Consider the following 19,240-nt stretch of genomic DNA (forward strand, 5'->3'; position numbering starts at 1 on the left):
TTCACAAAATGGGTTGAGGCAGAGCCAGTGAGCAAGTGTGATGCAGCCACAGCGGTTCAGTTCATGAAAAAGGTGATTTTTCGCTTTGGTTTTCCACACAGCATTATCACTGACAATGGCACTAATGTGTCCCAAGGTGCTATGGAGGAGTTTTGTCAATGTGAGCATATCCGGCTTGATGTTTCTTCAGTAGCTCACCCTCAATCCAATGGTCAAGCTGAGAGAGCAACTCAGGAAATCTTAAAAGGTCTCAAGCCCCGGCTTATGGTTCACTTACAACGGATGCCGGGTTGCTGGGTAGAGGAATTACCCTTGGTGCTGTGGAGTATCAACACCACTCCTAACAGGTCTACAGGTTATACACCTTTCTTCATGGTTTATGGAGCGGAAGCAGTGCTGCCTAGTGACATCCGTCATGACTCGCCTCGTGTGGTGGCTTACGTTGAAGCTGATAATGAACAAGCCCTACAGGATGCACTTGACTTGTTAGATGAGGAGAGAGACTTGGCGGCGGCTCGATCAGCAATTTATCAATAGGACCTGTGCCGTTATCACAGCCACCGTGTTAAGTCCAGAACCTTTCAAGAAGGTGACTTGGTGCTCTGGCTCATCCAGGATCTGTCTGATGCACACAAGCTATCCCCACCTTGGGAAGGACCCTTTGTGGTCAGCAAGAACTTAAACAACAGGTCATATTACCTCATTGACGTTAGAGAGCATAAAGACTCGTGTAAGTCGGAGGAGGAGACCCGCCGGCCATGGAACATTACTCAACTTCGGCCATACTATACTTAAGCCACTGGCTCTCGTCGTGTACATACTTTGACGTTGTATATATTATGATAAGTAATAAAGCAGGACCTCTGTTTCTTTTTTCCCTTTCAATGATCATATATCCTTATTATTTTCATTGTTTAAAAATGACCAAAAGGGGGCTAATCGTATCCGTATCTAGCTTCATCCTTTTGGTCCGGCTCATGATCATATTCGAATCTAGCTGTAAACCTCATGGTCACTTGGGGGCTTCCTGTTCAAGCATGGGTCGTATTCGAACCAAAGAGAACATAGTTGTCGTAACCCTCTTGATCGGCTCAAGGCCAAACTCACTAGGGGGCTTCTTGATCATATCTGAATCATAGCTTAACCCCTTTTGGGTCCGACTTGGATCGTATTTGAATCAGGGTCGTTAAAAACTTCTCAAGTTCATTTGGGGGCTTCCTGTTCAAACATGGGTCGTATTCGAACGAAAGAGGACATAGCAGTCAGTACCCTCTTGATCGGTGCAACGCCAAAGCCACTGGGGGTTATATGATCGTATTCGAATCTTAGCTTAACCCCTTTGGTCCGGTTTACTGATCGTATTTGAATCAGAAGCCTCCAGTTTTTAAATAAATATTTTGATTCACGTTGTCTGAAGCTTAATGTTTTTGTCTTATTAATGTCAAATCTAACTGTCAGTATGGCTTCAAATTAAACCGACTCGGTTATTTGACAATGAATTGCCAAAGCATAATAGTCATCAGACATATGGAAGTATTGACTTCTACGATAGATTGGGTTATCAACCTCATCATCCGGGTCATGAAAACCGGTGGTCCAGACCACAGGTATGACTGTTGTTCACGAACAGGTTTTCGTGTGTCTTTTCATTAATCAAAGGGTTTTTTCAGCCTTGTTTATCTTTTCCACTATGATAATTTCATATACCGGGTGTTTTGACTCGTCCGGTGCTGAACCTCCAGGCCAGTTCTTTCACTTTTTGCAGGAGCAAATTTAAAACACTGTAGATGTAATCACAGATGTGCTGCATATTTATATTGACATCGTTGGCAAAGAGTCGTATGCAACTTTTTATGTGCAATGGCATAGGCAAAACGTGCAGTTTTCAAGCTAATCTATGACAAGGCTTTGAGAGCCCACAAGATGGTTATGACTCTCCCCTCACCGGTTCAGCTCCTTCTACTGATTAAAACTTGGGATTGGACCAGTCAAAGCCGTTCAAAGCAATGAACTCCACTTCATCATCAATTAGGCCGGCCGGGTCAACTTCCGGAGCAAAAGTGTGTTGACGAACCGGCGGGATAAGGTCTGTCACCTTATAATAGGGAGTCGCCATCTTCTTATTATCCATATCAAAACCCGGCTGATATTTATCGATGTTGGTCTCCTCTCCAAGAATGGTAGCTTGAGGTCGAACTCCGCTCATACATGCAATGAAGTCATCTTGCTCAAATGGAGTCCCGTCTTCCTTCACGGTAGGGTACCCCTTAGCCACATCCACCGGGTCTAGATCCGGCACCCAAGCTTTGGAGCGGCTCAGGGTAGTCAAGGCCTCGGCCCTGGCACAGCATCATTTGACTTCTTGAAACCTGGCGGGTAAGATCGATAGCTTCTTCAAAATATCACTCAGCCGGTTGGAACCTTGGTTGGCAGGGGAGATAGTAGCAAGTGTTCGTTGAGCACCAGTATACAATTGCTCCACCAAGGTATAAACCGCCTTCAATTTGGTCACACTGTCTTGGCTCAGATTTTTGCTTCACGGACCTGCGAGTGTTTTTGAGCAAAGGCTCAGCAGGCGGCTTATATTCCGGGTCAAAGGAAGGTATAAATGATTGATATAGATGACTTACCAAAGATGGCGGAGACCATTTGAGACACACGGTTCTTTAAACCGATGAGCTCTGTGGTTACCTCCTCAAGAGCCACCTTAGCTGTTTCAGCATGTTGTATCAGCAGCGTCTTTTCTTTGGCCCAGGATTTCTTATTTGCAGTCAAGATGGTTTTCAATTTTTCCGTCTCAGAAAGACTCAATTGGAGTTTAGAGTCAGCAGTCTTGATTTCTGCCTCTTGATCCGCCAGCCGGGTCTTTGCCTCAGTCAATTGGGAGCCCAATTCAGATAGGGCGTTCTACAAAGCATACACAGGTGTGTCAAGGCTTAAACTAAAAGTTATAAGGGTTCAAGTCTCAAGTACTTTGCACCGCAATACCACTTGACACTTGGGGGCTAATGTCTGTCAAAGCAATTTTTTATGACTCTTATATGTTTCAAGTCCCAAGTGTTTTACAAAGTAACAGCGCTTGGCACTTGGGGGCTAATGCATGATATTCAGAAAGTTTCTCAAAGATTAAGCCGGATTGCAATACTTATTGGGACTAGTAAAAGACAGTTATGAAATTAAGTACCGGTTCATTTATGATAAACTGAGCCGGCCCTTGGGGACTACAGGTGACATTTACGCTACTTTGTTGGACTTTCAAAAAGCTTAGAGACAAAGTATCAACCTATATCATAAAGTCTACAGATCATTCAGGTTTCATCATCTGAAGACTTGGGGGCTGGCAGAGTATAAGTGAACCGGAGAACATACCTCATATTTTAGCTACAATTGCTTGACCATCTCCATTTCTGACTCACGGCTGGAATGCACATGACTGAGATAGCCAGACAGTATGTCACTAGCATTCAGATGAATGTAATGGGAGATATCAAAACGCATTTTCTGCATCTCCAAGGCTTCTTGCTTAGCAGTATGCCGGGCTAAGACAGTGGGGGTCCCCGGTTCAACAGACCGGCTACCAGTAATCAACACGTCAGTATCAGAAGTTGTTGGCGGGTTAGCTGAGCTAGATGGTTTAGTGATAGTTGGATTAAGGGTGATCTCATCGGCTGACAACTCAGTAGGGTCTAATTGAGTATGAACAACCAGGTCTTCAGGTGCTTCAGTTTGAGAGGGAGGAGTTGGCATGGCCGGCTCAGGTGCAGGAATCTTTGTGTCTTCTAATGGCTTAATCACCTTGGCCTTCTTGGATTTGGCTTGACCACTAAGAAAGATTTTATGAGACAGTTAGTGTAAGTGTGCAGTTTTAAAAGATATGGAGGAAGGATGATTTTTCCTTACCCAGGAGCAGTCTTGAAAGCCAGAAATTGAGTCTGAGATGAGTCGCCAGAAGAGCGAGAAACCTCCTTTGAAAGGTAAAATAAAGTCAGTGATGCAAGAGAATACATCCATTAATGAAAGAAAAAGACAAAGTTGAAAGAAACCTCATTCTGGCATTTTTGAGGAGTTTGTTGTAAATCGGATGGCGGCTCATCGTCATCATTAGTCCGGGCCTGACGACGGCTTTCATGTTGCTGCTTTTTCAAAAGAAAATGAGGGTCCAGATAAGCCAAAGGGTGCGAAAACCTTACTTTCCGGGTTACCAGTCGAAGTTTCTGTCTTGGCAAAGGGGCTGAGTCGGAGGAAATAGTTACCTCTTCTTCCACGGCATGGCTGGCCCCCGTGTCGTCCTGGCAATAATCAGTGTCAATAAGGTTATTAAAAAACTGGCCAAGGGAGTCAAGGGCTACCTTCGACTCAGAAACATCGTCAAGCTTTAACAGGTCCGAAGCAGAGCTCCTTTTCTTCTTGGACCTCCGAGTCGTCTTCCTGGCGGCTATGGCAGCATCTCTCACCTTCTTGGCAGCTTCATGGTCATACTTGGCCTTCCAGAAGTCAGATTTGGCATGTAAACAAATAAACAGGGTAAAAGGTCATGCAAGTATTTAAAACTACTGAAGAAAACATAAAAGGAGAAAGAGGTCAGGGGTTTTTCACCTCTGGTGCCGGGTTAAGTTTGCATAAGGGGTTTAACCCAACTTTACTGTAGTCCTCATATTTGCCGTTTACAAGGATGTTTGACATGGCAACAATATCTTCTTCAGTCAATTGAATAGATCTATGACGCAGAGAGTCATTTGGGCCTCCGCCATATTCATACATTAACTTAGATCGGCGGCGTAGAGGGATGACCCGCCATGAGATCCAACAACGGATCAAGTCAAGTCCGGTTAAGCCATTCCCTAACAAGGCATTAATCCTTTTAATAGATGGAATAAGATTTTTGCGTTCAGCAGCAGTAAGCTTATCAGGGAGGTTAAACTTGGAATCCAGACGCTCCGCACGATAACCCGACAATGGTTTTTCATTGGCTGGTGACGTGTCTTGGCAATGGAACCAGGTCTGATTCCAATCTTTGGGATGTCTCGGTAAGACTATTAAGGGAAAGACAACGCCCTATCGGCGCTGAATCGAGATCCGACCAAGCTCCAAACTAGGGCCGTTGGTACATTCGTTCTAGCGGTTCAGATAAAAGTATTCTCTGAAAAGTTCCACGGTCGGTTCTTCTTGAAGATATACCTCACAAAGAACTTGAAAATTGCAGATATTGGATATAGAGTTGGGTCCAATGTCTTGTGGGCGAAGCTTGAAGAAATACAGAACGTCTCGTTAGAACTTTGAGCCAGGTGGTGAGAAGCCCCGGTTCATGTGATCAGTGAAAATGATAACTTCACCGTCTTTTGGATTAGGCCGTTCCTCGTCCGGGTCAGGAGCACGATAAGACATAATGTTTTTCTTTGGCAAAAATCCAATGGTGATAAACTCTTTCAAGTTATCCTCAGTTACTATGGAGGGGACCCAGTTGAAGACTATTGGTGCTTTTGACGGCATGATGAAAAAGGGGAAGCTAAAAAGAAAGTAATTTGCCGGTTCAATTTCTTGGATGAAGTTACAGGTTCATGATCATGACACAGATGAATTATGGTGGCTTAAATAAGGGCTAATGACATATAAAGGAAAGCCGGAGTCATAAGCCGCCATGACTAAAGATATTCAAAGGATGCCAGGAACAGAATTGGCTAAGTGTTGGCACAAACAAGTTCACCAAGCTGTCATTATTATTTTGGATCAAATGGCCGTTCCAAAAAGAAAATATTCTAGACCTAAAAATCTAGTACAGATGAGTTCATGAGTTATAATGAGGCCTCTGTACATAAAAAGGGATCTACGGGTATAAAAAATGGACGCAAAACAACTACTGCACGAGTTATGTGTTCCTTTTTGGATCAGAAGAGGCTGCGGAGGAAGAACTACAAGAAGGTCTGTGATGAACAGCGAAGAACACCGATGAACTCTCAACCCTAATACAGTTCTAAGTGCGTGAAGAAGAAGGAACTTACGAATGCAGTTCTACTGCGAAGAGTCGCCACGGTTTCTCTGGACGAGCTTAGGGTGATGCAGCGGCCGATGTTGAGGGCAACGGTGAGTGCTATGGCAGTGGCGGAGCTTGAGAAGCAGAGAGGTGGCGAGAAGATGCAAGGAAGAAGAAGAAAGAGGAAGGACCGACCAAGCCTATTTATAAGGGGATAAGTGAACAGGCAGGCGCGAGAATTGAGGAAGACCAAAATAATGATTATCCAGCTAAACGGACGCCTCGATTCTCGAAAGACATTAAAAGATAAAGATCTGTTGAAGATGATGTCATAGTAGGCTTTCGTGGTTTTAGAAGATGATGTCATGTCGGGTTACAGAGTTTTTATAGAGAGAGGAAGATGGATTTTGTCTAAGTGTTGAAGATTGACAAATAACAAAGTTCAAGTCAACCTGGGGCCTAATGTTGGGGATATAGCTACCAGGTATGACCCGCCCAGGAGGGGCCGGGTCAACCCCAATGGCAGGTTACGAGCGGAAGCCTAGTAAACGTTCAAGGTGATAGTTTATTAAGACTTATAGAAGGCCTAAAGCCCAGAGGTGGCTTAAGGCCCAATATTGTGAACCACCATATGTAAAGGAAGACTTGTAAAGAAAGGCATGTAAAAGAAGTCACCGAGCCGGACACGTTTTATGAGCCGGCCGGGACTCTGTAGGCCGCCATGCGTCAACCCGTGTATATAAGGGGACGACCCGGCGGCGGCTTAGGACAGACAGCAACAACTCCAAGCCAAGCAAAGAGGATTCGCTCCCTGGTCATCGAAACCCCAGCAATTCCATCACAACTAGACGTAGGCTTTTACCTTCATCGTAAGGGGCCGAACTAGTATAAACCTCTCTTGTCCTTTGTCCCGATTAACCCCTTTAAGCTTCCTAGTTGCGATGGCCCTATGACTAAGTCCTTTTGCTAGGACATTTGCCTTGACAATTCCACAACAGTTTTCATCTTTGCCTAAAAATAGTATTGATTCTTGGAATAAGTGCAAAGATGCTTTTATCTCTAATATTTTCCTCCCGCTAAGATCATCTCTCTTAGAAACGATATCATGAATTTTAAGCAACTTGATCATGAACATGTTACACAAGCATGGGAGAGGATGAAATTAATGATACGTAATTGCCCTACACATGGTTTGAATTTGTGGATGATTATACAAAAATTTTATGGCGGATTGAATTTTGCTTCTAGAAATCTTTTAGATTCGGCTGCGGGAGGCACTTTTATGGAAATCACTTTAGGAGAAGCTACTAAACTCCTAGATACTATTATGGTTAATTATTCTCAATGGCACACTAAAAGATCTACTAATAAGAAAGTGCATGCGGTAGAAGATATTAATGTTTTGAGTGGAAAGATGGATGAACTCATGAAATTATTTACTAATAAAAGTGTTTCTTCTGATCCTAATGATATGCATTTGTCTACTTTGATTGAGAATAATAATGAATCTATGGATGTGAATTTTGTTGGTAGGAATAATTTTGGTAACAACGCATATAGAGGAAACTTTAATCCTAGGTCATATCCTAGTAATTCCTCTAATAATTATGGTAATTCCTACAACAATTCTTATGGAAATTTTAATAAGATGCCCTCTGAATTTGAGACTAGTGTTAAGGAGTTTATGAATTCACAAAAAAAATTCAATGCTTTGCTTGAATAAAAATTGCTTAAAGTTGATGAATTGGCTCGGAACATTGATAGAATTTCTCTTGATGTTGATTCTTTGAAACTTAGATCTATTCCACCTAAGCATTATATCAATGATCAAGGCCATGAGAATTTCCATTGATGGGTGCAAAGAAAGAACCGCTAGTATGCGTGCTAAGAAAGATTGTTTTGTGAAAGCGTGTTCTTCTAGTTTCTATGAAAATAAAGATGAAGATCTAAAAGTTATTGATGTGTGCCCTATTAAATCTTTGTTTTGCAATATGAATCTTGATAATGATGGGACTGAATATGATCCACCTTTACCTAGAAGGCGTTCCAAAAATTCGGAGTTTTTAGCTCTTGACGCAAAAATTGTTAAAAGTGGGATTGAAGAGGTTAAAACTTTAAATATCAATGAACCCACTATTTTTGATTCCAAGGATTTTAATTATGATAATTTCTCTTTGATATATTGTATTTCCTTGTTGCAATCCGTGCTAAATTCTCCACATGCTTATAGTCAAAATAAAGCCTTTACCAAACATATTATTGATGCTTTGATGCAATCTTATGAAGAAAAACTTGAGTTGGAAGTTTCTATCCCTAGAAAACTTTATGATGAGTGGGAACCTACTATTAAAATTAAAATTAAAGATCATAAATGCTATGCTTTGTGTGATTTGGGTGCTAGTGTTTCCACGATTCCAAAGACTTTGTGTGATTTGCTAGGTTTCCGTGATTTTGATGATTGCTCTTTAAATTTGCACCTTGCGAATTCCACCATTAAGAAACCTATGGGAAGAATTAATGATGTTTTTATTGTTGCAAATAGGAATTATCTGCCTGTAGATTTTATTGTTCTTGATATAGATTGCAATCCTTCATTCTTGGTAGACCTTTCCTTAGAACAATTGGTGCAATTATTGATATGAAGGAAGCGAATATTAGATTCCAATTTCCGTTAAGGAAATGCATGGAACACTTACCTAGAAAGAAAATAAAATTACCTTATGAATCTATTATGAGATCCACTTATGGATTGCCTACCAAAGATGGCAATACGTAGATCTATCTTCGCTTTTATGCCTAGCTAGGGGCGTTAAACGACAGCGCTTGTTAGGAGGCAACCCAATTTTATTTTTATTCCTTGCGTTTTGCTCCTGTTTAGTAATAAATAATTTATCTAGGCTCTTTTTTGGTTGTGTTTTTTGTGTTTAATTAGTGTTTGTGCCAAGTAGAACTGTTGGGAAGACTTGGGGAAAGTCTTTTTGATCTTGCTGTAAAAAACAGAAATTTAGCGCTCATGAGAATTGCTGCCATTTTTATTTGGAAAGTGCTATTTAGTTAATTCTTTTTGCAGATGCTTAATAGATAAATTACTCACGTCCATAAATTTATTTTGGAATTTGTGGGATTCCAGAAGTTTGCGTTAGCTACAAATTACTACAGACTGTTCTGTTTTTGACAGATTCTGTTTTTTGTGTGTTGTTTGCTTATTTTGATGAATCTATGGCTAGTAAAATAGTTTATAAACCATAGAGAAGTTCTAATACAGTAGGTTTAACACCAATATAAATAAAGAATGAGTTTATTACAGTACCTTGAAGTGGTTTTTTATTTTCTTCCGCTAACGGAGCTCACGAGATTTTCTATTTTGAGTTTTGTGTTGTGCAGTTTTCAAGTTTTGGGTTAAGTTTTGATGGATTATGGAACAAGGAGTGGCAAGAGCCTAAGCTTGGCGATTCTCATGGCACCCCAAGGTAAAATTCAAGGATACCCAAAATCCTAAGCTTGGGGATGCCCCGGAAGGCATCCCCTCTTTCATCTTCGTCTATTGGTAACTTTACTTGGAGCTATATTTTTCTTCACCACATGATATGTGTTTTGCTTGGAGCGTCTTGTATTATTTGAGTCTTTGATTTTTAGTTTACCACAATCATCCTTGCTGTACACACCTTTTGAGAGAAACACACATGGTTCGGAATTTATTAGAATACTCTATGCACTTCACTTGTATCTTTTGAGCTATATAGTTTTTGCTCTAGTGCTTCACTTATATCTTTTAGAGCACGGTGGTGGATTTGTTTTATAGAACTATTATTCTCTCATGCTTCACTTATATTATTTTTAGAGTCTTAAACAGCATGATAATTTGCTTAAATTGGTAAATTAATCCTAATATGCTAAGTATTCGAGACTAGTAAAAAACTTTCTTATGAGTGTGCTGAATACTAAGAGAAGTTTGATGATTGTTTTGAGATATGGAGGTAGTGATATTAAAGTTGTTCTAGTTGAATAGTTGTGAAATTGATAAATACTTGTGTTGAAGTTTGCAAGTCCCGTAGCATGCACGTATGGTAAACGTTATGTAACAAATTTGAAACATGAGGTGTTCCTTGATTGTCTTCCTTATGAGTGGCGGTCGGGGACGAGCGATGGTCTTTTCCTACCAATATATCCCCCTAGGAGCATGCGTGTAGTGCTTGGTTTTTGATGACTTGTAGATTTTTGAAATAAGTATATGAGTTCTTTATGACTAATGTTGAGTCCATGGATTATACGCACTCTTACCCTTCCATCATTGCTAGCCTCTTCGGTACCGTGCATTGCTCTTTCTCACATCGAGAGTTGGTGCAAACTTTGGCGGTGCATCCAAACCCCGTGATATGATATGCTCTTTCACACATAAACCTCCTTATATCTTCCTCAAAACAGCCACCATATCTACCTATTATGGCATTTTCATAGCCATTTCGAGATATATTGCCATGCAACTTTCCACCGTTCCGTTTATCATGACACGTTCATCATTGTCATATTGCTTTGCATAATCATGTAGTTGACATCGTATTTGTGGCAAAGCCACCGTTCATAATTTTTCATACATGTCACTCTTGATTCATTGCTATCCCGGTATACCGTCGAAGGCATTCATATAGAGTCATACTTTGTTCTAGTATCAAGTTGTAATCATTGAGTTGTAAATAAATATAAGTGTGATGATCATCATTCATAGAGTATTGTCCCAAAAAAGAAAAAAAAGAAAGGCCAAATAAACAAAGGGAGGCCCAAAAAAAGGGACAATGTTACTATCCCTTTTTTCCAGACTTGTGCTTCAAAGTAGCACCATGATTTTCATGATAGAGAGTTTCTTGTTTTGTCACTTTCATATACTAGTGGGAATTTTTCATTATAGAACTTGGCTTGTATATTCCAACAATGGGCTTCCTCAAATTCCCTAGGTCTTCGTGAGCAATCAAGTTGGATGCACACCCACTTAGAGCATCTCCAGCCATTGCGCCCCCAAGACGCACCGAAAATCACCGCTTGCGGGCGAGCCGGCGTTTTTTTCGGCATGGGGGCAAGCACGTCCCCAGCCGTCGCCCCCAGGTCGGGCCCCAGACGTCCCCACAGTTCGGCCAAATTTCAGCAAACAGGGCCAAATTTCAACAAACACGACATATTTCGGCAAAATTTAGATGTTTTTTACACGAATAAAATGGACGAAAAAAACCCTAAACTACGGGCCGAAGTAGGCGCTGAGCAGGGCGTAGTCATCGCCAGCGTCGTCCTCCTGCTTCTCCTCCTTGACACGACCGGCGCCACTGCTCGACCCCTCGCCCCGGCACGCTGCTTCACGGCGGCGGTGTTCGGCGATCTCCTCCAGGGCGCAGCGCTGGCGGTCCAGCTCCATGCGCGCGTAGTCCTCGCGCACCCACTTCAAGGTGTGTAGGATCTAGAAGTAGATGTGTCTAGAGGGGGGGTGATTAGACACTTAGTGCTAAAGTTGCAATTTTAGGACTTTTTGGTTTGAGTGGAGTTTTAGGCACAATTTCAACATACACAATACATATCAAGCAAGCATGCAAAGAGTATATGAGCAGCGGAATGTAAAGCATGCAACTTGCAAGAATGTAAGGGGAAGGGTTTGGAGAATTCAAACGCAATTGGAGACACGGATGTTTTTCCCGTGGTTCGGATAGGTGGTGCTATCCTACATCCACGTTGATGGAGACTTCAACCCACGAAGGGTAATGGTTGCGCGAGTCCACGGAGGGCTCCACCCACAAAGGGTAACGGTTGCGCGAGTCCACGGAGGGCTCCACCCATGAAGGGTAACGGTTGCGAGAGTCCACGGAGGGCTCCACCCATGAAGGGTCCACGAAGAAGCAACCACCCACAAAGGGTCCACGAAGAAGCAACCACCCACAAAGGGTCCACGAAGTAGCAACCTTGTCTATCCCACCATGGCCATCGCCCACGAAGGACTTGCCTCACTAGCGGTAGATCTTCACGAAGTAGGCGATCTCCTTGCCCTTACAAACTCCTTGGTTCAACTCCACAATCTTGTCGGAGGCTCCCAAGTGACACCTAGCCAATCTAGGAGACACCACTCTCCAAGAAGTAACAAATGGTGTGTAGGTAATGAACTCCTTGCTCTTGTGCTTCAAATGATAGTCTCCCCAACACTCAACTCTCTCTCTCTTAGGATTTGGATCTGGTGGAAAGAAGATTTGAGTGGAAAGCAACTTGGGGAAGGCTAGAGATCAAGATTCATATGGTAGGAATGGAATATCTTGGTCTCAACACATGAGTAGGTGGTTCTCTCTCAGAACATATGAGTTGGAATTGTGTATGTGTTCTGATGGCTCTCTCCACGAATGAAGAGGAGGTGGAGGGGTATATATAGCCTCCACACAAAATCCAACCGTTACACACAGTTTTCCAATCTCGGTGGGACCGAATCAAAAAACTCGGTCGGACCGAAAAGGTAAACCTAGTGACCGTTAGAGATTTTCGGTGGGACTGACATGCAACTCGATAGAACCGATATGGTTAGGGTTTGGGCATAACGTAATCTCGGTGAGACCGATTACACAAACTCGGTGGGACCGGTTTTGGTAATAAGCTAACCAGAGAGTTGGTTAGGCAAACTCGGTGGGACCGATTTGCTCTTTCGGTGAGACCGAAAAGTTACAAAAAGGAAACACTGAATTTACATTGCAATCTCGGTGGGACCGATTCGCTCTTTCGGTGAGACCGAAAAGTTACGAAAGGGAAACAGAGAGTTTGCAATCCCATCTCGGTGAGACCGAGATCCCTATCGGTAGAACCGAATTGCTAGGGTTTGGCAGTGGCTTATGACAAGTGAAACTCGGTGGCGCCGGATAGAAAGAATCGGTAGGACCGAGTTTGGCTTAGGGTTTAGGTCATATGTGGAAGTGGGAAAGTAGTTGAGAGTTTTGGAGCATATCACTAAGCACATGAAGCAAGAGGCTCATTAAGCAACACCTCATCCCTCCTTGATAGTATTGGCTTTTCCTATGGACTCAATGTGATCTTGGATCACTAAAATGTAAAATGAAGAGTCTTGAGCTTGAGGCTTTAGCCAATACTTTGTCCTTAGCATCTTGAAGGAGTTCCCACAACCTTTAGTCCATGCCACTCCATTGTTGAACTTATTTGAAACATGCTAGATATAAATGTTAGTCCAACAAGAGATATGTTGTCATCAATTATCAAAACCACCTAGGGAGCACTTGTGCTTTCAATCTCCCCCTTTTTGGTAATTGATGGCAACATACATCAAAGCTTTAGATAAAGATATAAAGAAAAACAAGTAAAGCTTTGGAAGGACATGTAACAAGCATAGGCTCCCCCTACATGTATGCACTCATGTGAATATGAAATATAGAGGCATGTGAGAGCATAACCATGACAGAGTAGGCAATGTGTTACATGTATCTTGGCCATATGCATCAGAGCAAAAGATTATCAAGGAGAATGCCTTCATGCTCATGAGTCCTTCTTGCAAACAGTATGTACATAAGCAAGAACTCCTCATACTCATGATTTTGATGCATATACTTACCTTGTGGTCTTGAGTTGGCTTAGGATGGAATGAACCTGCACAAACAAAGTTAGATAACACAAGTACATCCACTAGCCAGAGTAAACAAAAGAAACCACAAGAATACCAAGACTGGGATGACATGTAGAGAGTGAGTGCAAGGTACCACATTGGATTCAACATGTCCCCAAGAATAAAGATATGCAATGAATTTGACTGATTTCTTTCCCTTAGGTGTCTTGCTCCCCCTGAATCTTACATGGGATATTGGGAGAAGATAGGGAACAGAAAATCAGAGCTGAAAGATACAAATGGATAGAACTTAATGCAAATAAGCGTATATGAACATGTCTTTCCCCCACAAAGACATGTGACATCTCTCCTCTTGAACATCAAGCATCTGGGATCCTTGAGTATTTTCTCTCCCTGGAAATCTCTCTCTCCCCCTTAATAACATCTGGGAAATCTCTCTCTCCCCCTTAACAACATCTGGGAAATCTCTCTCTCCCCCTTAACAACATCTGGGATCCTTGAGACTTTCTCTCCCCCTTGAGCTTTGATGTGCTTTGATGTGATCTCTTTCTCCTGCAAGCTTTGATGTGATCTCTCTCTCCCCCTTTGACATCAATTTCCAAGAAGGGCTTTCTGGAATCCGTCGTATAGGTTTGGTCCTTGAGACTCAGCACAAAGCAAAGGATAAAATTGTGATGCTGGTAGAGGACAAGATTCATTGAGTGGAGCTGGATCAGAAGAAATGTAGAACAAGTGGCAAACTGTTTTTCTGATTGCAAAGTCGATGGCACCGAGTGGCATATTTCGGTGGTACCAAAAAGATTCGGTTGGACCGAAAATTGCAAGTCGGTGAAACTGAGTTTACACAGAGAAAAACACTTGTCACCTCAGCTCACTAGACATGTAGGATCTCACAAAGATTTGCAATGAATTACCTGAAGGATTTGCAAGGAATTAAATGCAGAAAATGCAGAACAAAAACAAAGAGAAAAGAGAAGAAACTGAAAGATCTAGATGGAGTTTTTTGTTGTTGTTGAAAAACAGAAAGAAACTAAACATGCATGAGAAAAATGCAATAACACAGAAAAGAACACAAGAGAACTTCATCTAGAGTTGGGCGGTGACATAGTCACCTATGTTAGAGTATATTGACTTAGGAGTCAAGTGAGAACACTTGATCATAGGTCATACTCATCGTTTAAGCTCAAAATGGGGTTACCATTTTTCGTTTAAGCATCTTGATGTATTCACATCTTGTTGAGTTGCTTTGACTCATGTCTTGGAGTAAAGCTTCTCTAAGATGGAATAACATACCTTGGGTGGTGGTGTGGTTCTTTCTCATGTAGTTGAACTTGTGTGGGTGCTCAAGGTTGATGTAGCTCATCAAGAGTTGGGAGCACCACTTGGAGTTTGAGTTCATCTACCTACATGGGTTAGTTCTTGCAAGGAAGAGCACTCGTGTATCCAAAAATGACAATCATGAAGCTCAACATAGAATTTGTCAAAGGATATGTTTGAATGGTTTTGTGCTTCCTTGTCTTCAACCACCATTGTGTAGAGTCTTGGTGATGTAGAGATTGCTCAAGATGTGAGTGAGTCGCAATCTCATGGAATTAGATTCAACCAAGCACCTACATGGGGTTAGACAACATGCGAGGTACAAATATATCCAAGACATAAGATAGTCATCATAAGAGATATATCATGGATTAGTCATAAGCTCATGTCTTGCATGTATCCAATGGAGTTTCTACTCCAAGTTCGAAGCATCAACGATGTTCAATTCACCTCTCAACCTGCAAAATACTTTCTCATCAAGAGGTTTAGTAAATATATCCGCTAATTGCTTATCGGTGCGAACGTGCTTAAGATTAATGTCACCCTTAGCAACATGGTCTCGAATGAAATGATGACGAACTTCAATATTCTTAGTTCGAGAATGTTGTACAGGATTATGACCAATTTTCATAGCACTTTCATTGTCACAAAGCAGTGGAACATGTTTCACATAAATCCCATAATCTTTAAGAGTTTGGGTCATCCAAAGTAATTGAGCACAACATGAACCAGCGGCAATGTATTCCGCTTAGGCGGTGGATAAGGATACCGAGTTTTGTTTCTTGGAAGACCAAGACACAAGATATCTACCAAGAAATTGACAAGTACCCGAAGTGGACTTTCTATCAACCTTGTCTCCGGCATAATCCGAGTCAGAATAGCCAACAAGATCAAAAGAAGACCTCTTAGGATACCAAATGCCAAAATTTGGTGTATGGATTAAATATGTCACTATCCTTTTCACAGCCTTAAGATGACATTCTTTAGGAGCAGCTTGATATCGTGCACACATGCACACGCTTAGCATAATATCGGGACGTGAAGCACATAGGTATAACAATGAACCAATCATAGAGCGATAAACCTTTTGATCAACCAGTTCACCATCTTTGGTCAAATCATTATGTCCACTAGTAGGCATGGGTGTAGACATACCTTTGCATTCTTGCATATTGAACTTCTTGAATAAGTCCTTGGTGTACTTCGTTTGAGAGACAAATCTACCTTCCTTAGTTTGCTTGATTTGCAAACCGAGAAAGAATTTGAGTTCACTCATCATAGACATCTCAAACTTCTCTGACATAAGCTTTCCAAACTTTTCACTAAAGAGAGGGTTAGTTGAACCAAATATGATATCATCAACATAAATTTGGCATACAAATAGTTCTCCATTAACCCTTTTAGTAAAAAGAGTACAATCAATTTTACCAATTTCAAAACCACTTGCAATAAGGAACTTGGTCAAGCATTTATACCATGCTCTGGGAGCTTGTTTAAGACCATGAAGAGCTTTGTGAAGTTTGTAAACATGATTTGGTTTCTTAGGATTGATAAAGCCGGGAGGTTGTTTGACATAAACTTCCTCCTCTATTTCACCATTTAGAAAAGCACTTTTAATGTCCATTTGGTACAAGGTGATATTATGGTGATTAGCATAGGCAAGTAAGATGCGAATGGACTCAAGTCTAGCAACGGGAGCATATGTCTAACCATAGTCCATACCTTCGACTTGTGTGTACCCTTGGGCGACGAGACGTGCTTTGTTGTGAACCACTTGTCCATCTTCATCTTGCTTGTTGCGAAACACCCATTTTGTACCAATGATGTTGTGGTTGTTGTCGGGCTTCTCAACCAATGTCCAAACTTGGTTTCTCTCAAAGTTGTGTAGCTCTTCATGCATAGCATTTATCCAATCCGGATCTTCCAATGCTTCTTCAACCTTCATAGGTTCAATGCTAGAGATGAATGAATAGTTTTCACAAAAGTTAGCTAAACGAGTTTTTGAGCGAGTGATTCTCCCGGTTTGTATATCATTGAGGATTTGCTCGACGGGATGATCTTTGGCAATTCTTGCTCGAACTCGTGAGAGCTTTTGCTTGGGTCTTCATTGAACATCTTCTTCATCTTGTTCTTCTTCTTGGCCTTCTTCATTGTTGACGTCATCGTTCTCTTGTCGTGGTGGAGAAGGAGGTTGTTGATGTTCGTCTTGATGCATTTCCTCGTTTTCTTCATCTTGGTGTGTCCCACTTGTGGATGCTTCCGTGTCAATTCTTGGTTCACCTTGTCGTGAAGTAGAAGCTTCCACTTGGACGGGTGAAGTACTCTCCTTCACCTCCGTTGGACGAATTTTGCCAATGGACAAGTCTTGGATTGCTTCTGAAGGGTCTTTGTCTCCTACATCAATTGGCAATTGCTCTACTTGCGAGCCATTAGATTCATCAAACTTCACATCTACCGTCTCTTCAACCTTTCGGATGAAATTGTTGTAGACACGGTAAGTGTGAGAGTTTGAGCCATAACCAAGTAGAAAACCTTCATGAGATTTAGGAGCAAACTTTGAACGACGATGCTTATCAAGAATGTAGCACTTTGAGCCGAATACTCGAAAGTATCCAACTTGGGGTTTGTTACCGGTGAGAAGCTCATATGCCGTCTTGCCGAGTAGCTTGTGAAGATATAAGCGATTTGTTCCGTGACAAGCTGTCTCAACCGCTTCTACCCAAAAGTGCTTCGGCGTCTTGTATTCATCAAGCATCGTTCTTGCCATTTCGATGAGCGTCCGGTTCTTCCTCTCAACGACTCCATTTTGTTGAGGTGTGTACGTAGCCGAGAACTCGTGTGAAATCCCTTCTTCGTCAAGAAAGGTGTCCACATTTGCGTTCTTGAACTCCGTTCCGTTGTCACTCCGAACCTTCTTGATCTTCACGTCAAACTGATTTTGGGCCTTCCTAGCGAAGTTTTTGAAGATCTTCTGGACCTGCGACTTGTCATTAAGAAAGAACACCCACGTAAATCTTGAAAAATCATCAACTATAACTAGACCAAAAGAATTTCCACCGAGACTCTTGTAGGCGTTGGGACCAAAAAGATCCATATGAAGTAGCTCGAGTGGCCTCCTTGTGGTCATGATGTTCTTCACGGGATGTCTTCCTCCAACCTGTTTACCTGCTTGACAAGCACTACAAAGTCTATCCTTATCAAATATGACATCGTTAACTCCAAGGATATGATTTCCTTTAATAAGCTTGTCAAGGTTTCTCATGCCAACGTGACCTAGTCGTCTATGCCACAACCAACCTTTTGAGGATTTAGCAACAAAGCAAGTTTTAGGTTGTGCCTTTTTAGAGAAATCGACAATGTAAAGATCACCTCTACGCATACCGGTAAAGACCATTTTATGATTGTCTCGACGAAATACTTGGCAATCTACCTCAGTAAATAGGACATTCAAACCGAAATCAGCAAGTCTAGATACTGAAAGTAAGTTGTAGCCGAGAGATTCAACGAGCATGACATTTTGAATGGAACTATCATGTGAGATGGCCACCTTACCAAGGCCAACCACTTTACCCTTTGAATTATCACCAAAGGTGACATATTTTCGAGGGCCGTCATTTTTAGCAAGCTCACGAAACATCTCTTCATCTCCGGTTATATGATCAGTACATCCACTATCAAGAACCCATTCCTTTCCTCCTGATTCATATCCCCGAAGATTTGCCATAAGACCAAAATGTCTCATTGCATCATCAAGATCGAAGTCACTATCATCATCATCATCATAGTATCCATGTTCATCATGATCTTGTGACTCATCATTTCCTAGAGAGGGTAATTCATTAGAAAAATGATCATCAAAGTGGTCACTTTTATGAATTCTTATAGCTTCGAATATGATATCACTAATGATTCCAACATCTCCTTTAGCATGCTTAAGATTGGTAAGTTCAAATAGACAATTACCAAAAATAGGATCACTAGAGTTCATCTTACTCAAGGCGATAGATTTATGGAGAATTTCATCCAAAGTTTTCAAGGAATGATCGGGAAATCGTTCCTCAAGAAATTTCCATATAGTATAGGCACAATTAAGAGTAGGCAAACTAGCAATCAAATTTTTGGGCAATCCTCTAATGATGAGCTCAATAGTTCTAAGATTGCGAATCATGTCAATATCTTCATCTAGGGTAGGATGCAAAGGATCAATATGAGGTGCACAAGGGCTAGCAATATACTTGTTCAAATGATATTGATTGAAAATTACAAGCATCTCATTTTTCCACTCATGAAAATACTCTCCATCAAGAATAGGCACTCTATGTCTAAGACTCCCTAAGGTAGACACATCCATCTTCCTC

Source organism: Triticum aestivum, chromosome 2A (assembly GCF_018294505.1).
Source record: "Triticum aestivum cultivar Chinese Spring chromosome 2A, IWGSC CS RefSeq v2.1, whole genome shotgun sequence".
Taxonomy (NCBI): Eukaryota; Viridiplantae; Streptophyta; class Magnoliopsida; order Poales; family Poaceae; genus Triticum; species Triticum aestivum.